Genomic DNA, 23,935 nt, shown 5'->3' on the forward strand with positions numbered 1-23,935 from the left:
TCAATGCAGAAACACATGCATATATCTGAGATACTCCTGAAAGTATGCAATGAGAGAAGCTATAAAATCGTGCAATTGTAGTTACAGCTGAGAATTTTGAGAACTGATGGCAACTAGTAGATTCTGGAAGCGCCTAGAAGATGCGAACGTTGAAATCAGAGAGTATAAAAGGCAGCAAATGTAGAGGCGCTGGAATTCAGTTTGAGTTGAGCTATCATGCAGTTTCGATTAAGACGCTATCTAGCGAGCCATAGCAGTATTATTTTGAAAGTAGAGTTTCATTTGAGCTATCTACCAGTTTGGTTGTTAAGCAAGCTAGTTGCAAAGTATAAGTGTTATTGTGAAGTACTTTAATAAAGGCCATTTTTCCATTATTCAATATTGGAGTTATTTATTCAACAGTTTAGTGATTCAAACGTTAGAAGAAGATTGCAAATAAGAGGATTTGCAAGTCAAATCGTTACAATATGGAAAGGATTAGGCGATAGGCGACAATTTCTGAAGTGTAGATAAAAAATAAACGGGACGATATGTTACTAATCTTAACTCACGTGTCTCATTAGCTGGCGCTACCAGCTACAATTTAAACTACCTTAAAAATTATTGATATACATGCGTATTATGTTTTTGCTCGCTATTTGGTTGATATATTCCATATCCATGGAAGGATCACCACAGATGACTGGAAAACAGTCTATATTGGTCTATGCAGTCTCTCCCTATAGATACTAGATTCGCAACCATTTGGTCACAACATCAAAAGTTCTCAAATGCACCAGAATTGAGGAAGTGTAATTGTCGTTTCACGGTTGCGCATTTGTTTTTTAATAGTTATTTATTGTACACACATTTTTATTTCGATTCACATTGCAACAACTTAACAAATTTTAATTAAAAACTAAATTATATCGAATTGCCGTCAAATTTCACTGCTACCACCTAATCATTCTATGAGAGAAGCAAAAAAAATCGTTGCGGTGCATAAACGAAATTTCATTGCTTTCTTTAATTCAAAATTACACAAAACATTCCAGTATTAAAGAAATATGAGTGATCCAAGGACATGTTACCTTAGTTGAGATAAATGTATTGTGACGAAAGCGTTATATCCATAGCATTATGTGTAACAACCATGTAAAATGTTACCTTTTAGCTTTGAATTTGACGCTTTCATAGAACTATACATGAAATTTCATATATGTACACATGTAAGCTATTGGCGTTTTTCGCCTCGAAAATAGGGGTTCTCATTTGTCTCACTTACCCAGTAAAGGTGTTAGTAGTTGATAAAAAGTGCCCCGGGTCGTTTTCGACATCGCCAATTGAAGGTTCTGCCTTACTGAGTGCCAGGGCCTCGTCTGCTACAACATCACTGCCTTTTAGTCCCTGATGACGGTCGAAAATACCATAATTACTTATTTTTTCATTGCGAGCAGTCTACACTTACACCAAATATGATATCCTGGGGGAACCTCGTTTACGTCCGCGGCGTAAGTATTAATTTTGGCCTAAACATACCGGCCCCGGTAATAGTACATTGATCAGCATTCTTTCATCGCGTGTTAATTTCCAGGTGCAATACCAATTGGTGCCCTGTTGGTGGGTGCTCACTTTCAATACACTTTTGGCTTCTAAAATGAAAAACAAAAAATGCAGCGTTATTCCTATATTGGTTGATATCCTAAATGATTGTGCCAAACGGCGGACGAGCAGACGTAACCTCCAGTCCACCTTGTGCATCATTTCAATCATCGTCAAACTTTAATTTGCTTGGAGTTCCACGGCCGCCACCAGCACTGTGGGCGGTTTACGCTTTGGTGATATTTCCTCCAGGGCCGAATCATCGCTTATCAATGTTACACATTCAATTGCTTCTACATCAGTGGCGGAGCTGCTCGTCGTCGTAGTTATGCTGCTATTTGTATTGTTGCTATGGTTATTGCCACTAATATTATTAATAGTCTTTAAAAGCGAATGTTGGTTTGGTCGGAAAACACTACCGGTATCGGCAGCACAGACACTACCACCGCCGACAGCGGCAGTCACAGTGACTGCTAGGCTTGTCGGCGCATCTCCTACGGCTTGCGCTGACACTGTAGACATGCCGGTAGACGATAGGTTTATTTTCTTCCATTAAAAACTTATAGCTTTGACTAATATTTAGGAATGCTTCCATTTTTCTTTCCAAATCGGCATACATTAACCCCAATTCGTCCAGGCCAAAGGAAACTTGTGGAAGTTCCTATGGCTTTGGTAAGAATAGTGCTATATCGCGTTCAGTCATTGGCTGAAATCCGGGTATATTACGAGCAAACTCTGCATGAACAGCAAATTTTCATGAATGTGCATTCGCTTGTTTAAAATATTCTGATATGAATGTTGATTGTACTAATAATACCTGAAAATAGGAAGAGAAATTAATTAATAAAAACTATTACAATTTACGAGCCGCCACTCACTATGCCTATACTCACCACGGCGTGTTAAATCAATGACATTGTTTTTTCATTCAGGAAGTGAAAAAGCGTACCAACTGTCAAATGTCTACACTTTACTTCTGACTGTAAATGCACTGCGTTAGCGACATTATGCCTTATGCGCTGCTACACGCCACACATGTCGCGTATTACATATCTCTATCAATCATTCATTTGGTCGAGATTTAAAATATTTAATTCCACGAATCTCAACATTATCGACAATACACGTCTAAAATAATGTTGAATGGTGGAAATGCAATTCTGGCGTACCTTTTTTTGCCAGATTTCGAACCGTTCCGTGTGGTGGCAGGCCACTTGTTGTGAAAATAAAGTTCTCCACAAATCTAAAATAAATTTTAGGACTAATTCGGCGACATCTATCGACATAAATCGAATTATAAAATGTACTAGATGCACTAAAGCACCAGCCACATTGCATGTATGAGTGCTAAATCCGTTTTTCTTCGTCTCTTTGCGCACATATGTATTACAAATATGATTTATGGCCTTTAGTCCTTTATTTCAATTAAATTTTATTTCAAAAAAATTTTAAAATTTATATTAGATATAATTTTTTGTTTACGCCACCCATACAACATTCCGCCAAACTCACTTTGGGCACCATTTTGATGAGCGGCAGTCGAAACACGACGACACACCCATAATTAGCGACGACAACCCGTCCGACGACACGTTGTCCATCAATCTAGCGGGACCGACAAATTCCTGGGCTCAGGAGGTGGAGGAAGAAGAGATGGAGGAAGAGAGAGCGAGAGCGGAACAAGAGCAGGCGGAAGTGGAGACGGGACCGTCGACAAGCAAGTATGGGATGCGCAGCTTCCGGCCGCTGTTGCAGCATGAGAGAAACGCTGATAAGCTAAAGCAAATGCGAAATCAACCAAACAATCGTCGGCACCGTGACGTCGGACTCCAACGCGGCCCGACGAAATCATACACCCTTCATGAAAGGCAGCAACGACTAAATAAATCAACGCCATATCGTACGGACGCCCAAAATATAAGAGCACTATCGCGCGACGCACCAGGTTTTCGTACAGGTCGACTCCTCCAAGCTACTCCAGCGCCGATCATGCGGCCTTTCGTGCCCATTGCGCCGACGGCCATAGTGCGCATCGAATCGTGGGGCATTTACACCTGGTTCGTGCCATTATTGATCCCTGCGCCACCAGCACAATCGTCGATGCAGAGATGGTACGCGATCTCCAATTGGAGCGCCAAGGACCAGGGCAATGCACCCTTATTCTGCGCGGCAAGTTCGGGTCATCAACTCATGTCACCACTCAAGCCGCAGTGGTCAAAGGCCACTATCGCTTGAGTCCGCCGTGTAATGTGGACCCGGAGATTTCCGCGCCTTTGCGGATCCTCAGTTCTACCGTTCATCGCCGATTCGGCTTACACTCGGCGCTGATATATACGCCGAAATGATTGTGAGCGGTACACCGGCCTCTACAGTTGGCGGTCTCCTAACACAACCGACCGTGTTCGGGTTGGTGGTCTCGGGACCCTGCCAAAAATAAAAATCTGACCTTCACGCCTCACACGTGCGCAATCCAATATTTATTTAAGTAAATATGCACGGAATTCAAAACCACGTACTTATACTTAATAACTTCTTTTCTTTTTCCACAGGAGAGCGAAACGTGAGGTCAACCATCTGGGGTGCAATGCTTGCATTCCGCATCTGCACTGCCTTATTTCGATACAGCGCTTTACTGGACGTGAGATGACGTGGCATTCCTTTTTGTTAATTTTTTTCTTTGTTGCTTACGGCAAGGGGGCCGGTATGTTTAGGCCACAGGCCTAAATATATCCCCACCCCCCTCGTATCATAATTTTCTTTAGATTATTTTCCTTCGTTTACTACCACCCACATATGCTTGTGATCACTAATACACACAGGCATCTGTGAGTGGTAGTACGTATGTATCTTAGATTTTTACCGCTGTGAGCCCGCGGTACGGCAACTTTGTTGCCGGGAAACCCAACGAAGGAGCTGTATGGTGGGTTCATTGGCTCACGTCGCAAAGAGGCTCGCCCTCTTTGAATCCAGCAGCCAGCAAAGGTACACGTAATCTCACGTTCACGTAAGTGTAAATTTTTAAAATTATTATCATATACCATTTTCCACACCATTTGTTAAACCATTTCTTAACACTTGTTGTATTTCTATACAGTTAATAAAAAAGCCATTTGTAATTCCATTTATTCACGAAACTTTTCTTGTGTTCTTATTCTCTTCTTTTTTGCCTAAACCTATAATTTTACAATTACGTGGGTGCACGCCGCTGCCACCACGCTTTTGTACACCAGTGAAATGAAGATATATTGCAAAGTAATATATGCTGCTATTGCGATACTGCCTGAGAAATTTAAAGAAATGGAAATATGAAGATTGCGCGACCACACCAATATAATAGAACTACCTGATACTGAGTAAGTTCTCTATAATTTAGTAATAAAGATATTAATATGTATGATAATAAGTACTCTTTTCCAGATTTGTGCCGAATTTTAGAATAAACGAGGTAAAAGTGCACATATCTCCATCATTCGGAGCACCCACCCGCCACCTTATCTTAAGCTGGCAACTTTTTTGAGGTTTTCACCCACAGGAAGCCACCAGAAATATGTGGGTAATGAAAACATTTCATCAATGGGACAGTCAACTGTGGCCTGCGTCATTAAAGAATACTTTGATATTTTTGATAAGCACAAGAGGGCCCCGAGCCAAGTTCTACTTAAAATCCAAAGTGCGACAACTAAAGACCGTAATACAATTTCAAGTTTATTGTTAAGCATTTGAGATATCCTTTGCGCTATCAAGGTGGAATGTCCCCCAGCTAGATCAGTGTGAGGAGTCGGAGCCCTTAACCCTTGTCCACCTTGATGCGGGCGGATGTTACAATCATCTATATTCCCTGTAGACATGCATACACCTCGCAGGAAGCCCACCCAATCTTGAAACACTCGATCATTTCGCCTTTCGGCGGCTCCCCTTTTGTTCTGCTCCATGTGACTCCCTTTTACCTACCCTGTTGTCATCCTCCCCCTCCCCAACCAATTAAATTAGCACGCCATATTTACTTTCTTCTTTCGTTCAAAATGAGAATTTAATAAAAAAACTTACTGTCTATACAAACAAAATTTAATCAAAGGTTTCATAAAATTCAGGTTAAATTTTACAAAAATTTCTCAAAGAGAACGTTGCATACACAAGGATTACCATAAGTGTGCTTATCAACAATTTTATATTTCTACACCACATACATTACATCATTATATATAATATCATCATTAATAATTATGTATAGGTTTATGTATATATTTCCAAGCGGTAAAGTAAAATTATCTCAGATTCAAAAAAAAAAAAAAACAAATTATACAAAACAAGTAAGGAAGTCAAAGCACGGGTGAAACCGAACATTACATACCCAGCTGTACACTTGAAATGCTGCTGTTGTTTGTTTTGTGTGCTTAATAGTGTTACAAGGCTGCACAATAATACATATACATATGGTTCTATTCTGAACTAATTTTCATTTAAAAGAAGCAAAAAGGATACAGAGGCTAACACCAATGACCTTGAGCGGGTAATAATGCAGTTTTCCTTCAGATCTGGGGATTTCCCTACTGTTTATTTTTAAATAAAGATATAACAGAACAATAAAAATACGATTGGCACAAAACTATTTTTCGCTACGATATAGCTTATTATTTTTGCCTACGACCCTTTTAAGAATCTTTCGTTTTGATTTCGTTAATTTTTCTTCCTTATAGTAAAGGCAATCTCTCTGCTGAATTTTGTTACGATAGGTTTAACGATTTTTGATTTATGATTAATAATATTTGTAAAATTGATTTTATCACAAGTGGGCGGTGCCACGCCCATTTTAAAAAATGTTTTCAAATTTTTATCAGGAGTCTCAATATCAGTCCACATGTCAAATTTCAACATTCTAGTTGTATTATTTACTAAATAATCAGGTTATTTATGTTTTCCATAATCTTAATATATACAAAACACGTGTCACACAATTGAGGCCAATGGACTCCTAAACTACTGAACCGATTTTGAATTTGTTTTGCACTCAGTGTGTAGTTTGGTCTAACTTGAAATATAGGATAGGTGACTGGGTGACTAGGGTCTCGAGATATAGGCCAAAACGTGGACCCAGGTACCCCTAGAGTATGTTTATAGAATATGGGAATCAAATGAAAGCTGTTGATGAGTGCTTTAGTAAAGGGTAATTTTCATACCCCTGGGTGACTAGGGTCTCGAGATAGGGGCCAAAACGTGGACCCGGGTACCCCTAGAGTGTGTTTATAGAATATGGATTTTAAATGAAAGCTGTTGATAAGTGCTTTAGTAGAGGGTAATTTTGTACAAAGATAAACGGAGAGCCAATAGACACGCACATAAATACAAATTCAGCGCGTCACCAATCACCATCACCGCTAGAGAGGTTGAGGACGCCATTGGTCGCGCTAAACCATCCAAAGCAGTGGGCCCAGACGGCATAGCCATGCCGATGCTTAAAAACCTAGGGAAAGAGGGTTTCAAATATTTAGCGCATATCTTCAACCTGTCTCTCTCCACCTTTGCCATACCCGAGAAATGGAAAATGGCCAAGGTGGTCCCGCTACTAAAGCCTGGGAAACCAGCTAACGTAGGTGAGTCATATCGTCCGATATCTCTCCTATCGCCAGTGGCAAAAACGCTTGAAGCCATTTTGCTCCCTTATTTCCAAGCACATTTGCAGCTAGCCCCTCATCAGCATGGCTTCAGAAAACTCCATAGCACTACCTACGCGCTAAATGTCATTAGCACCCAGATAAATTTGCGGTTTGAATCAATACCCCCACCATAGAACAGTACTCGTAGCGCTAGACCTATCAAAAGCCTTTGATACGGTCAACCATGGCTCATTACTGCAAGACCTGGAAGGGTCTACCCTTCCCCCATATCTTAAAAGGTGGACCGCAAATTATCTGGGTGATCGGCAGGCATCGGTGCAATTCAGAAACGAAACATCAAAACCAAGAAGAATTAAACAAGGGGTGCCACAGGGTGGTGTCCTATCCCCACTTTTGTTTAATTTCTACATATCTAAGCTACCTTCACCACCGGAAGGAGTCACAATCGTTTCCTACGCCGATGACTGCACAATAATGGCCACAGGCCCAGGCCCAGAGATCGATGAGCTATGCAATAAAATAAACGGCTATCTCCCTGATCTCTCCAGTTTTTTCGCCTCGCGAAACCTGGCATTGTCACGGACTAAATCTTTTGCCACCTTATTTACAACATGGACGCCCCAAATGTCGACCATATTGAACATCCACGTCGATGGCACTACGCTACCGACTGTCCTACACCCCAAAATCTTGGGTGTGACGTTTGATCAGGATCTACATTTTGGTGCGCACGCAACCGCAATTGTTCCGAGAATTCAGAGCCGTAATAAAATCCTCAAATCCCTTGCTGGCAGTACCTGGGGAAAAGATAAAGAAACGCTCATGGTCACATACAAAGCAATTAGCCAGCCGATTACGTGCTACGCGTCACCCATATGGTCGCCAAGCCTAAAAACTACCCACTGGACGAAACTACAGGCCTACCAAAATACTGCTCTCAGAATCGCCACGGGCTGTCTTCTTATGTCCCCAGAACACCATCTGCATAATGAGGCGAGAATACTCCCCATCAGGGAGAGAAATGAGATGCTGACCAAACAGTTTCTGTTGAATACCCAGAAACCTGGGCATCCCAACAGACATCTGATTGACGAACCAGCACCGCCTAGGGGTCTAAGGAGTCATCTCCGTAAGCATTTTGAGGAAATACGGCACCTGAGAACCCAGCCGTATGAAGCGAAAAAACACAAGCAGGTCCTTGGTGAACTCCATAGACAGGCGTCGGACCTTTATGTCGGGAATTGCCCGGTGAATCCAGTACTTGAAAAAAAATATCCAGAACTCGCGGAAGAGGAACGCATACTCCCCAGGGAAACGCGTGTCACTCTTGCTCAACTTCGTTCTGGATACTGTAACAGGTTAAACTCTTACCTATCCAGAATCAACCCCGACATACAAAATGTATGCCCCGCTTGCAATGTGTCCCCACATGACACCAACCATCTCTTTAATTGTAATGTGGAACCAACGCCTTTAACACCCCTTTCCTTATGGTCCACCCCTGTTGAAATGGCAAGTTTCCTTGGACTCCCGTTAGAGGATATTGATGACAATTTGTGATCGGTCGCGTCTATTAGGTGGGGCGAGCATTGCTACAACAACAACAACAACAACAGGGTAATTTTCATACCCCTGGGTGACTAGGGTCTCGAGATATAGGCCAAAACGTGGACCCGGGTACCCCTAGAATGTGGTTATAGAATATGGATATCAAATGAAAACTGTGGTTGAGTGCTTTAGCAGAGGGTAATTTTCATACCCCTGGGTGACTAGGGTCTCGAGATATAGGCCAAAACGTGGGCCAGTGAATGCCCAGACAGTGTTTATACAATATGAATATCAAATTAACGCTGTTGATGAGTGCTTTAGTACAGAATAAGAAGAGAAAAGAGAGAAGGAGATTGAGGAAGAGATAGAATGAGGCGAAGATGGAGATAGATGAAGTGAAAAAGGCGGAGGGAGGAGTGAATAAAAGGATTAGGAAAGATTGAAGAGGGGGGAGAGGGCAGGGTCCGACGGTAAAAGCTTATTAAAATGTATGCAGATTGGCCAAATTTAGGGCAGAACAATGTCTGCCGGGTCTTCTAGTGTAATTTATATAAAAATTGGGCGTGGTTATCATCAGATTTCGCTCAATACCAACCTATTCTGGGTCCAGATAAGCTCGCGTACCAAATTTGGTGAAGATATCTCAATATTTACTCAAGTTATCGTGTTAAAGGGCAGACGGACGGACGAACATGGCTCAATCAAATTTTTCCGATACTGATGATTTTGATATATGGAAGTCTATATCTATCTCGACTCCTTTATACCTTACAACCAACCGTTATCCAATGAAAGTTAATATACTCTGTGTGCAAAGCACGCGGGTAAAAAAGGGCATATGTCTTACAGATAAAAAGAAACAGAATGTAAGTTTTCTTTTTCTTGGATCAAATATCGCAAATATCAAATCGCATCACACACTTACCAAAAATTTTTGCATATATGTATATAAAACAAAATTTAAAAGTGTGTACAACAAAAATCCATTTATGGAAGATTAAACAAAATGTCGCATTACCAAAGAGCTTTTTTTATTAAGAGGCGTCACTCGATATTTTCGCAAATTACTCGATGTTTTCTCAAGTAGTCGCTAACTTTTTCTTGTCAGATGTATTTACAAAAATGCCTTCTATACATTCTTGTGGCGTATTTGTGTTTATTTTAGTGATTGCATTAAATTAATTAATTAATTCTCTTTACAAAAATCGCAATTATGCAAAGGCACTTCACCGCATAAATATATAGGATGCAGTTAAAGAAAACTATCCAAAACTTCCTTGAGAAAACATTCGGCATGAATTCGTTCTTTGTTATTGCCAAAGTATCGAGTGACGCCTCTTAAAAATAAAACTCTTTGGCGTTACAAAATAAATTCACCGTTATAAGGAACATTTTTGTTCGCAAATTTTTTCACTGTGGACGAAAATTACATTAAATTATAAATTTTTTGGCGACCTTTTATCTTTAGATATGTATTTATATCTGGCTTTAGGTCCGTGTTTTATAATTGAAAAATTAAAAACACCCTTTGATTCTTTCTTTTAAATCGATATATTTCGATTGCTCAATGGCAATCATCTTCAGGATTGTAGCAACTAACAAAAATAATAAACATTAACAATAAACAAATTTTGCATTTTACATATCACATAAATACATACTTTTATTAACACGTCTGCTTTGTCTGACGTGGAGTATGATACTGTTTTTTAGTGAGCAGGTGTTTGTAGATATGTGCGCTGTGATCTACGTCGCTCTTATAGTTCAGTCGTGTGTTAGTCGGAATATTAATAATGTGTAACATTTCTAGTGTGAAGCGTTCGTTATAGTGTTGTTCTTGTTGCAGTATTTTAGTCTCATAAAAGTTTGGTGTGTGGCCGCTGTCTGCACAGTGGGCCATGAGTGCTGTTTTTTGATTATTAACTTGATGGCAAAATTTAAAATCAGACTTATGCTGTGAAATTCTCGTTTTGAGTTTGGACTTTGTAGTACCTATATATATATTATTGCACGTTTCATCGCTATTGCCTTTACATGGTATTTTGTAAACTACGTTATTTTTCTCCATTATTGGTATTTTCGATTTTGTTTTGTTAAATATGTTTTTTAAAGTATTCGTAGGTTTATGCGCAATTTTTGTAGTTTCTTTATCATAGCAGTCAGATTTTGCTAAACGTTCTGATAGCTGCGGTACATAAGCCACCGACTTGAAAATAATTGGTTTATCGGGAGTTTTTGGTCTATTTGAATTTTTGGTTTTTCTTAATAAAGTTTTTATGGTTTTTTTCGGAAAATCATTATTTCTTAGTAATGTGAAAATTTCTTTTTTAACTTCTTTGTGGTATACTTCATCTGAGGTCTGCAACATTTTCCGTATACAGCCCTTTGCTGTATTCATAATCATTTTTTTCGGAAATTTTGAATTAAAATTTATAATTCGTCCTGATGCTGTAGGCTTTTGATACCACTTTAGTTTTAATTGATTTCCTCGTCTGTTTATTATGGAGTCGAGGTATGGTAATTCCTCGTCGTTCTCTAGTTCTATACTAGATTTTATATTTTTGTCAAAAGTGTTTAGTGTGTCAAGTGTGTTTTGTATTTCATTTTCTTTTATTATCGCGATAAATACAATACAATACAATACAATACAATACAAACTTCAGCATAGTATCATCCAATAATTTTTCCATAACTATATCCGCTATTATTGGGGATGTGGGTGCACCCATCGGCATTCCTTTTAGTTGCGTATTGATAGTATCATTGAATTTGAAATATCTGCTCTCTTGAATGCAGAATTTAATTATTTCCACGAACAGCGTTTTTGGTATCTTTGTGTATTCTTTAATTGTATTCCATTTCTCTTGTATTATTTCAAGTGCCAATTGTATCGGGATGCTAGGGAAAAGCGAAACTACATCAAAGAAAATAAGCTTTTCATCTTCGTATAAATATGTATTGTTTACGCTTTCTTTAAACTCAATTGTGTTTTTAATATTGTACGTAGAACTCGCCGTTACGTTTTTTAAAATGTCTGCCATATATTTGGACAGTGTGTAAGAAGGTGACCCAATTGCTGAGCATATTGGTCTTAATGGAGTTCCTTCCTAATGAATCTTCGGGAGGCCGTAGATTCTGGGTGGCTGTGCGGTTGTTGTTATCATTCTCTTTCTCTCCATCTTTGTGATTAATTCCATTTTAAAAAGTTTGTCTACTAGTGCATTATTCTTGTTTTGTAACCGTGATGTTGGATTCTGTCTCTGAACTCTATATGTTTTTAGATCCATTAATATATCCTCCATTTTCTTATTATACTCATCAATTTCCATTGCCACCGTTTTATTCCCTTCGTCGGATGTTAAAATTCTAATGTTTTTATTTTCATTCATTCATGTTTGCTCCACTGTATCTAAAATTGCATTGTCTATTGTACTATGTTTGTTGTTGCATGATTTGATATTAACAAAGAGAGTTTTATGCGAGCTTCCTCTTGTTGATCTTTGTTTTTTATGCTTTGTACCAAATCTTCGCCGTCTGCTATATATTTAAATAGAGGGAAATTCTTGTTATCTACAGGTAGTCCGAACTTCGGCCCCTTTGCTAGCAATGCTTGAATATCTGGCGGGAATTCCAATTTGGTTTTGTTTACAAACCACTCTTAATGCTTGGTGTTGTTGTTGAATACTTCATTTCGTTTCGGTCTAATTTTCTCATATTTCAGCTCTTGACGTTTCTTTAAAGTTGTTGTGGTTTACATTATATTACATTATATAATTTATACAAAAAGTCAATAATACAAACAAATGAATTCTATACATATTTATATACGGAAACTCTTATTACCAAATTTTATAACTTCTTTCTCACGTCGCCAAAAGTAAACCAAACGACCCAGCTGTACTTGTACACAGGGTATTATAACTTTGATTGGATAACGATTGCTTGTACAGGTATAAAGGAATCGAAATAGATATAGACTTCCATATATGATAACCATCAGTATCGAAAAAAAATTTGATTGAGCCATGTCCGTCCGTCTGTCCGTTAACACGATAACTTGAGTAAATATTGAGATATCTTCACCAAATTTGGTACACGAGCTTATCTGGACCCAGAATAGGTTGGTATTGAAAATGAGCGAAATCGGATGATAACCACGCCCACTTTTTATATATATGTTACGCCAGCCTTTATGCTGCAAGTGAAAATGTGACGCAACCGGGTATGCGCTCGTGTTGCGCAACATTAGTGAAAGGGTATCTACATGTACTCACGGTGTGACTGTGGGTGTGGACGCAAACGAGGCCAGAGGCATCTGTGTGCGTGTAAATTCGTAAGACAGTTGTAGGGAAATGCCGTTTGGATACGAACTCAGGGTTCGATCTTTATATAACTAGAATCCGAAATTCACAGCAGAAATAGTAGGGGAAGTGTGCGGTCGTGAACCTAAGTCTCGCCTAAATTTAAATTAAAGAAGTGCGCGCTATTTTTGAAACAAAAGAAAAAAAATTTAATAAAAGTTTCTTTAACTGTTGTGGGCAGTTTATGTACTGAAAAGCCCAGACAACTGGAAGGAAGCCGCTGTAAGTCCTGCATATACAGGTGAGTGCATATACATATACCTATGTGTGATGAAGTGAAATTAGCGAAAAAAAGGTGAAGCCCATAAAATTTATTTAAAACTTCAAGTGAGTAAAAATTGAAATGAATAAAAACTAACTTAAATGAAAATTAAATTAAATTAAATAAAACCAAAAACTAAGATAAATGAAAATTAAATTAAATTAAATAAAACCAAAAACTAAGATAAATTAAAATTAAATTAAATTAAATTAAATAAAACTTAAACTAGATAAAAATTTAGACAAATAAAAATTAAATTGAATAAAAAGTGGATTAAATTAAAATTAAATTAAAATTAAAATTAAAGTAAATAAAACAAAAACTAGATTGAATAAAAATTAAATTAAAGCAAAATCAAATTAAATAGAAGCCAAATGAAATGAAAACCAGATTAAATTAAAGAAAATAAAATAAATGCCTAGTAAAATGCAGATAAAATTAAATAAAAATGAGAAAAAAACCTAAGATAAAATTAAATAGCATAAATATAAAATTGGTAGAAAGGAAAATTAAATAAAAAATTAAGTTAAATGAAAATTAAGCTAAATAAGAAGTAAAGTATAGAGAAAATAAAGTTCAATAAAATCCAAATCAAGTTAAACTAGAGGAAAAATTCGATAAAATAAATTGCAGAGGTATATATATGTATATACGCACTCACATGCCGGTGTGCAAATCCATTGGCCAATGTATACACGCCCAACAGAAAAAAAGTTGATAATCGTGGCCAAGAAAGCATACCAGCATATATGTGTGTACCTAATTTCGAACACCCGATACATGAATATTTCCCAAAATTTACCAAGTGTATCTTTTCTTTTGTATATCTTTACAGATTATTAGTGGCAGGACGCAGAAAAAGGCCTAAACCTTAAAGAACTCCAAATGTGGCTATACATAGCAGCATAAACTTCAGCAATTCAGCGGCGGGCCAACGCTAACCGCCACCGGAGTCACAAAAAAAAATAATAAAACTTTGACTTTTCCTTTTTTTTTTGGTTCGAATTGCACAATTTTTGAGTTTCGAAATTCCTTTCCACATTAGCTTGGTTTTTTGGTTGACCACTCACATGAAAAACCACATTTAGAGTCTTATTTACCTTCTTTATATATTTTTTTGGTTTGCTTACGTTTTTCTGGTTAAGCACCTGGTGCACTACTTTTGGTCTCCAAATTTTATTGTTTCATTAATTTTCCTTCGCGTTTACTTTTGATTCATTTACATCGGTTAATTAGTAATTTCTTTAGCTGTTAGCGGCAGCGTGCGACAAGAAAAATAAAAAAAAAATAATAATTTGCTCGCTTATCTGATATACGGCCGTCAGAAGTAGTTTCCCGCTTTTTTTTATTTTTGCTATTTTTTTTTTGTATTTATTGCTAATTGCCGTGGATGATTCACTCGTTGCCCGCTATCACGAGTGAATGAGACCGGCATTCAACTCTGAATCCCACTGAACCCTGCTTGGGCAAAGTATGTAGGTATGTGAACGAATTTTTTTGGTTCTCTTTCACAGATTATCTGCGGCTTGCTGGTACCAACAACGCTGAAGTGATCAGGTGAGTGATATTGTGTGTTCCATTTTTTTATGTACCTATGCACACTGGCATTTATATACACATTAAGAACATACGAACCTAGGTCAGGGATTAGAGGTGTGAAGAATTTCAAATGAATTCTTATTTGTCCGATAAGATACATGCGAATGTGGGCGATTTATCTTAAAAAGACGTATCTTGGGTAAGAGCCTAAAAAAAAGGGGGAAACAAGGAAGGAAAAAGGATTAGGATTAGGGTGTTCAGATTATGGCTGGACACGTTTTTTTTCTTTTCATTCTTTCGGTTCATGATTTTATTTTTGTCTGTAAGTTTTTTTTTGCGTTTGAATTACCTTTCCTTTTTATTTTGTTTAAGAAATTGAATTTAATAAAGATAGGAAATAGTTAGTTGTACGTTTAAGTTTAAGAAAATTGAATTAAATTAATGTTAGAATCCAATTTGGAATTGGATTATTTAAATGTTAGATTAGAATCACAGTTGAATTTTTGTAAAAATAGGGTAGCGGTAATACTAATAATTTGAATAAATAAATAAAAATTGTACGTATTAGAAAGATGGAATTCCGTGTCTGAAAATTTTTGCATTTGAAAAGATGGAAGGCTAAGTTTTCGTAGGCCTTTGGTGAGGGTGTTGCACCTGGGTAATGGAGGGGACGTAGGGGTGACGACCGGGCAATTGTCGACATGACTTGAGGGACCTTCAGACGGACGGACTTGGGTCAGGTTTTGGGGGCGCTGTAAAATAAGAGGAGTCAGCACAGCGCCCATGGCTTCGCGTACAATACGCTGAAGAGGGTGGGTAGGCTCCCCCTGACTTTGGACGGGCCTTCCTTTCTTTAACGCTTCTTCTTCTGCTTCTTCCTCTTCTTCTACCTCTTGAACTTGTCTCTCCTTTATAAATTTTATCAGGCATGACTCTCATAATTTTTTTGTCATAGTTGTTGGTAAGGCTGGTGAGCAGAAGCCCACCCCATTCGACGAGCTAGCAGGGGCCAGCAACCATGCCACACGCCACCTTCGCCTTATCCCAAAAATCAACTACATAACAATGGCGCCCAACGTGGGGCCCGAATAGTTTTTTTTTCTCATTTACCTCTACTTCTACCTATGTCTTTTCAGTCCTCTTAATTCACTGTTACATCTTAGCTATTACTTCTAGTCAGACAGGTTAGGGTAAGTAGGTTTCATGGTTGCAACATCGCGGGCGACCAGTCGCGAGTGATATGTGCTACCATGATAAATTGAGGGGGTCGTATCCCTGCACCTTTAGGGTCCCTTGTGCAGTCTTCAAAGTTTGCATAAGCGGCACTTAGGGGTACAATGATAAATTCGTATACTGTTCAATACAAACTTTGTTTCTTTCTGATTAGCGAATACGGATGCTGAAGCTGCCACATGGTCGTTCCAGCAACAGCCGTGTGTGAGGCTTGCAACACGCGTTTGCACGGGGGCAATTTTCCAAAGGGTGGGGATTAAGGTGGTACATCCAGGTCTCGGTATCGGATACTGAATCCTGAAGTGTACACTTTAAAATTAATAAATCAGGGAATTAGCTAGATGACACAACGGCGGACAGAGGACGCACGGACTGAAAACCCCTACAATGACCTCTACAAGTACAACACCCTATATACACCAAAGCAAACCAATATACACACATATATAAAGTAATAATTTTGTTAGTTTGAGGAAAGAATAGTTTACTGAGGTTTAGGTTTTTTATCTTCATAAATTTAGCAGATTTGAAACCACTATTTATTGTATCTACATATCTATATATACATGCTCTTACATTAAATATATATACTTATACACAAAAATATACATATATAACTAAATATCTGCATATTTTCGGTTGGGTTAAACGGGAGAATTTGTCTCGGTCTTGATCATATTTGAATTAAAACAAATATAATTAATTATTAATTTTTTCTCATTATCATTACATCATAATTTTTTTTTGGAGCGTCCTTTCATTAAATTTTTATTGCTTGTTTTTAAACTGAATTAAAAGTTAATTTAGTGGAATTTTTCCTCAATATTTAATACTAGTAATTAATTTAATTCGAATATAGAAAATTTTCGTTCTTTATTGGAAAGTTGAAATAGAGGTAAATTTCGTAAATCCTATTGTGGAAATTTGGATTGAAATTGGATTTGGCGAATGCCATTTTTATTATTTTCTTATTGTTTTATTATTACTCTTTTTTTATCCTATAAAAGCGGTTGAAAAGTTGTTTACTCGAGTTTTGAGTTTAGGTTTAAGCCACGTAAATTAAAATTTTTTTTGATATCGATGTTCATCTTTCCCTTCGAAATCGGAAGTTGAACTTAATTTCATGAATTTCTAGTTTTGGTATTTCTTTCCTCTTCTTTTTTTAGCCATCTAAAACAAAAAAATAAAAACTTTATTGAATTGCTCCTTTTCATTATTTTATTATTTTTAATTTTTTTTTCATCTATCCAAATTTTGCGTTGGCAAATTGAATCAAATTCAGTTTCGCAAATCAGTAATATCAATACTGGTTTGCATCATTCGATTCAACATAACTTTTTTGGATTTTTTTGACTGAATGCTAGTTTGAAATTCGAGTTAGTGAAATTTTTTTATATAACCGTTTCTTTTAATTTCAATTTTGCAATTATTTTTCGGAAGTTTTTGAAATTTGAATTCAGGCTTAAGTACGTGAAACTTTGTTCATTTATTTGTAATTTTTTTTCTATTATATTTAATTTTTTAAATCGTCTTGGAACGGAATTTTGGTTGGGGATCCCTGACGGTCTAAGCACCTGAGATCTTTCCGACTTTGAATCTGCCATCGTGTGAGTGAGAGGTGTGACTGGGTCGTAGGAGCCTGGGTACATGTCGGAGGAAGACGATAGGGAAGAAAGAGTGGCTGGTGGTCTGGGTTTGTTTACCAGAGATAGGATACTTACTCGCGGCTTTGCGCGGGCACTTAAAAATCAGGTGGTTGGCTCACTATTCAACCAGATTGTCACGGGTATTGAGCACCGGGTAGACTTCGTCCCTACGGACTACTTCAATCGCTGTGCTGCCCGCATTTTCAGTTCATTAGGGGAGGGAACTGCGTGCGACGCTAGTGTGTCCTTCAGAACACAGGTTGTGGTAAACCAGTCCGAAGCCAGTTTGAGTTTTAGCCATAAAATCGACGCAATATCGGACATGTCAGAAAACAATGAAGATGGTGCTTGTGGGGGCGGTGATCCTGCAGCGGGGCCGAGATCAACTGCGGAAGCGGAATAGCCATCACTGATTCGAATGTTGAACCGCTGAGCCGCCTAATGGCAATGGTAGCTCAGCAAAACGATATGATGGCCCTGTTTACAACTGAGTTTAATAAAATGAAGACGACAGTGGACGGCCTGAGTGGTCGATTAACGGAGGTTGAAACATCCCGCGCCCAGCCCCTGGATCATCGCTCCGCACAGGCATCCACGCCGAATTACAGGGGTCAAGTTAGCGGAACCGGAACAAGGATCGGTGCCAATGGCGATGAACCACATACAGATGGAAGAGGTAATGCCACCCAAGAGCCACCACGTTGGAAGAAGATGGTCCCTCGAATAGTGGCATATCAAATTCGACGGTACAGATAAGGGAATATCTGTAGAAAGTTTTTTGTTCCGGATCGAGAAGATGAGGGTACAGCATCAAATCTCCCATCACCAGCTGTTTACGGATTTTCATTGCCTCGTGACGGGTGCGGCTTTGAAGTGGTACTGGCAGGTGCTGGAGGACAATGCCGAAGACTCCAACTTCGGATATCCGGAGTTGAAGGCGGAACTGCTAGCCCACTTCAAGACCGGAGAGTCCGATTATGAGGTGATTCGCCAAATAATGGAACGGAAACAGTTGGCGACGGAGGGATTTGATGATTTCTATGGGGAAGTGCATAATTTAACGTTTAGGCTTCGACAAAGAATACCCGAGAAAGAATTGGTGGGAATCATAAAGGGTAACCTGAAACCATACTTGGCAAATCTGACTTTCTTGTCGAAAATGGACACACTAGCCGAGCTAAAGACAGAATGTCGGCGGGCAGAGAAAGTAATTAAGGAAACCCGGAGTAGGTCCAAAGGGGGGATAAGTGAGCTGGCTTACCCTGACCATCAACTCTTTCTGTCCCTCTCCCTTTCACTTGATGTTGTGCTTCTCGTGTGGGATGCCGGTCGATTATTTCATTAAAAACCCGGCTGAAGCCAATAAGGAAACAAAATGCAAATCGAGTTTCCACAACATGGTTTGCTTTTCGTGTGATGGGGATAGTTCCTTCTGCGTTTTAAAGCCACCCAAGGGAAACGGGAATCTGGCAGAGATGACCGGGGGACTCAGCCAGGGGAAGGATCACCCGGGCAACGGTGCAAAAGGATCTTGAAGAGGGAAAACAATAATGATTTAGCTAAAATTAATTTAGATTTAAGAAAGAAACGAGAATTAAAGAGCTTGCATATGAGAAAATTAGAATATGAAGAAGCCCGGAGGAGACTATTTTGCGAGGCAATATCAGAAAGGAGAAGAAGCAGGAATTTTAGAAAAATTTAAAAGATGAGGGAAAGGAGAAAAAACTATAAAAGAATACACAACAAAATTGTATCAACCATAGTCACTTTAAAGGGTGATAATAGGTTTTTCGCATAGGCTAGGATAGGAGGTAAGGAGGCTTTGGCGTTGTTGGACTCAGGCGCAGGAGCGAGTTGCCTGGGGAAGAATAGCGAAAATTTCCTGAAAGGGCAGGAAGAAAGGATTCTCCCCATAGAAAAGCAGTGTATAAGAACGGCAAACGGAGGGGAAATGGCAGTAACAGGCGTGATAAAATTACCAGTGGAATGGGATGATATGTGTAGGGAGCTAAAATTTTTAATAGTGCCAGGGTTGCAGCAGGAGGTGTACCTCGGGATAGATTTCTGGAAGGTGTTCAACTTGAACGTAGTGAGCAGAGGTCCCATGACACGTCCCTCCCACACGACCGTAGCAGAGCTCGTACCCGCAGAGGGTTATCTGTCATTCGACGCAGTACAACATACGTTGACTCCCGACCAGACCGTGGCATTAGAGCAAGTAAAAGCACAGTTTCCGTCGTTCGCTGTCTTGGGATTAGAGATAACAGGGTTAGAAAAACATATCATAGAAGTGAGCGATGAGAATCTCCCTGTTAAACAGCGACACTACCCTATTTCACCCGCCATACAAAAACTCATATATGCTGAGCTAGATAGGATGTTGAGTATGGGTGTGATAGAGGAATCTAACAGTAGTTGGAATTCACCAGTATCACTGGTAGTCAAAGGCACGAAAAACCGACTTTGCCTTGACGCGCGTAAGGTAGACGAGAGAACTGCCAAAGACGCCTACCCACTTCCTCATATTGACGGAATACTCAGCCGGCTGCAAAACACACACTATATATCAGCCATAGACTTGAAGGATGCCTTCTGGCAGATTCCGTTAGAAAAGAAGTCTAGGGAGAAGACAGCGTTCACTGTGCCAGGAAGACCCCTCTATCAATTTACAGTTATGCCCTTTGGACTGTGCAACGCGGCACAGAAAATGTGTAGGCTAATGGACAAGGTTATACCCGCTTCGTTACGTGAATGTGTGTTTGTGTACCTTGATGATTTGCTAGTGTGTTCTGAAGATTTTTCGTCCCATATATGTTTGTTAGAAAAGGTCGCTCGGTGTCTACGCGAAGCAAACTTAACGATAAATGTTGAAAAAAGTAAATTTTGCTACAAAGAGGTCCGATATCTCGGGTATGTTGTGGGAGACGGCTGTATCCAAAAAGATGCAAACAAGGTAGCGGCAGTGAGGGACTTCCCTGAGCCCTAAACCCCTAAACAGTTGCGGCGGTTCTTAGGCATGTCAGGCTGGTACCGACGTTTCATACAAGATTACGCGACTGTTGCAGCCCCGCTGCACGACTGTCTTACTAAGGAAAAGATAAAGAAATTTTCGATGACTGACGATGCCAAAAGGTCATTCGACGAACTTAAGCAAAGCTTGATATCGGCACCCGTACTGATACACCCGGACTTTAACAGACACTTTTACATTCAATGTGAATCATCAACAGACGGCGTGGGCGGGGTGCTTTTCCAACTAGACGAGGACAATAACGAACGAAACATAGCATACATGTCAGCAAAACTCAATAAAGCCCAGAAAAATTATAGCATTACGGAGCTGGAATGTTACGCGGCAGTCCTAAGCGTTAAACGATTTCGACCTTATGTGGAGGGTTTGCCCTTCACCATTATAACGGACCACGGGAGCCTGAAGTGGCTCATGAATCAAAAGAACCTTTCTGGGCGACTCGCGAGATGGAGCCTCAAACTACAAAGCTTCAATTTTAATATCGAACACAGGAAAGGGTCACAAAACGTTGTACCCGATACCTTATCCAGGATGGATATGGAAGAGTTGATACCAAGTGAGAGAATGGTTGATGTATGTTTAGAATCGCCATATTTCAAATCTGAAGAATACAGAGAATTAGTAAAAACAGTGATAGATAATAACGAAAAATTACCTGACGTATGCGTGTCAGACGGATACGTATACAAAGGGACGCAGTTTGACCGGGGGGATGTACTTCAAGCGGACCATGCCTGGAAGCTTTGGGTTTCGTCGGAACTACGACCGGGACTTGTTCAATCTGTTCACAGCTCTCCATCAGCAGGTCACGGCGGTGTCCATAAGACCTTGTCTCGGTTGCGCGAAAAATATTATTGGCCAGGAATGGTGTCAGAAGTTTATGCTTTTATAAAAGAATGTGAAGTATGTTCGGCTAACAAGACACAACATGTTTTTCACAGACCCCTTATGGGGAAACAGCATATAACCGAGCGACCTTTTCAGCGTCTGTTTGTAGATTTTATGGGTCCTTATCCTCGTACGTGTGATGGTAATGTGTATGTGTTTGTATGTTTAGATCATTTTACGAAATTTGTGTTCTTGAAGCCTATGCGCAAAGCGACAGCAGCCGAGGTAGTAAATTTCCTTGAACGGGAAGTCTTCCATATATTCGGGGTACCCGAATACATCCACTCGGACAATGGAAGGCAATTCATTTCAGGAACTTTCAACACGTTCTTAGAAAAGTATGGTACCACCCATATCAAAACAGCTTTCTATTCCCCGCAAGGCAACGCCGCAGAGAGAGTAAACCGATCGGTGTTGCAAATTATAAGATATTTTATTAATGAGAATCAAAAGAATTGGGATCGGTATATTAGCGACGCGGCGTTCGCTCTTCGAAGTGCGGTCCACTCCGCAATCAACATGTCACCATATCAGGCAACTTTCGGTATGCCTATGATACTGCATGCAGCATCATACGAGCTATGCCGGAAGTTGGGCTCACTGAAGGATGTTGATTGCGAAGTGGAGGCAAGCAGTGACAGGTTACAATTGCTTAGAGCCAAGATTAAAAAGGAGCTGAAGTTATCCCACGAGCGCAGTAGAAAAGTGTATGATACGAGGAGAAGAGATGTAAGGTTTCAAATCGGACAAGTGGTATAGCGCCGAAACTTTAAACAGAGTTCGCAGATTGAAAATTACAATGCCAAGTTGGCCCCCAAACAAGTCAAATGTATAGTCTTGAAAGCGATTGGGAACGCCATGTACGAACTTGGGGACTCAAAGGGAAAAAGGATCGGGGTATACCATACTAAAGACATTTTTGCGAAATAAAATATCTGTTCTGTGCTAAATGTGGCATGTATACCTAGTGCTTGTAGCAAACTCTGACTATTTTTTTTTAAGTGTTAGTGAATTTATTTATGCACTTATTCATTTATTTAGTTATATTTTTTTTATATTTTGTAATTTACCGATTTAATTATTTATGTATACACATATTGACCTATTTCTACAGTTTAATACCCAGTGAATCTCAATATGTATACACCCACTTGACCAGGAATACAATCACTTGACAATCCCATATACTTGTGTATGTAATTATTTATTTGTTTATTTTACTAATTTATTTCCTTACTTATACCTTATTTTGCTGTGATATTTTTCATTTTTTTTTATACCTTGTTAAATTTTGCTACCCTAAACCCTATGATATTTGGCTTTTCCACCCATTGACTATTTACTCTAATTACCCTGTGATATTTAATGAAATAGAAGGATTTGAAAGTAGAAGTAGACATTGTGACAGAGTCCGTAGATGAATGCGTACGTAGGAGATATAGTTACGCAAATCCCTTAGCCATGCGTTACTTAACCGGACCTAGATCATTAGCCCGGCATGGAGTCGTGGGTCGAGGCCACACATTGGGCAAAAAGGGCAAAGAATACGCCAAAGGCAGCGTCTGAATTTCTTCTACGCACACGTTCCATGGTGCAGGCACTATCGACGGGTGCGAGCCTGTTACGCCAGCCTTTATGCTGCAAGGGAAAATGTGTCGCAACCGGGTATGCGCTCGTGTTGCGCAACATTAGTGAAAGGGTATCTACATGTACTCACGGTGTGACTGTGGGTGTGGACGCAATCGAGGCCAGGCATCTGTGTACGTGTAAATTCGTAAGACAGTTGTAGGGAAATGCCGTTTGGATACGAACTCAGGGTTCGATCATTATATTACTAGAATCCAAAATTCACAGCAGTAATAGTAGTGGAAGTGTGCGGTCGTGAACCTAAGTCTCGCCTAAATTTAAATTAAAAAAGTGCGCGCTATTTTTGAAACAAAAGAAAAAAATTTAATAAAAGTTTCTTTAACTGTTGTGGGCAGTTTATGTACTGAAAAGCCCAGACAACTGGAAGGAAGCCGCTGTAAGTCCTGCTACAGGTAAGTGCATATACATATATATATGTGTGATGAAGTGAAATTAGTGAAAAAAAGGTGAAGCCCATAAAATTTATTTAAAAGTTCAAGTGAGTAAAAATTGAAATGGATAAGAACTAACTTAAATGAAAATTAAATTAAATTAAATAAAACCAACAACTAAGATAAATGAAAATTAAATTAAATTAAATTAAA

The 23,935-nt window shown here is 39.1% G+C and overlaps 1 protein-coding gene across 16 annotated transcripts in view; it reads right to left on the bottom strand.

Annotated features, from left to right (window-relative positions):
• Rgk2 (Rad, Gem/Kir family member 2) overlaps nucleotides 1–23,935 on the bottom strand; it is a 694,072-nt gene that overhangs the window by 453,246 nt on the left and 216,891 nt on the right. The window contains exons 1-2 of one of the 16 annotated variants that reach the window (XM_067772886.1): nucleotides 1,448–1,597; nucleotides 1,265–1,386 (exon numbers count right to left, since the gene is read on the bottom strand). The exons of 13 other annotated variants lie outside the window; for them this stretch is intronic. The gene's annotated coding sequence lies outside the window, so the exon portion shown is untranslated. Of the gene's footprint in view, nucleotides 1–1,264; nucleotides 1,387–1,447; nucleotides 1,598–14,497; nucleotides 14,820–22,774; nucleotides 22,849–23,935 lie in introns of those variants that run through there. 2 more of the 16 variants (XM_067772889.1, XM_067772885.1) reach the window with 2 other exon arrangements.

This window comes from Eurosta solidaginis, chromosome 3 (assembly GCF_040869045.1).
Source record: "Eurosta solidaginis isolate ZX-2024a chromosome 3, ASM4086904v1, whole genome shotgun sequence".
Lineage (NCBI taxonomy): Eukaryota > Metazoa > Arthropoda > Insecta > Diptera > Tephritidae > Eurosta > Eurosta solidaginis.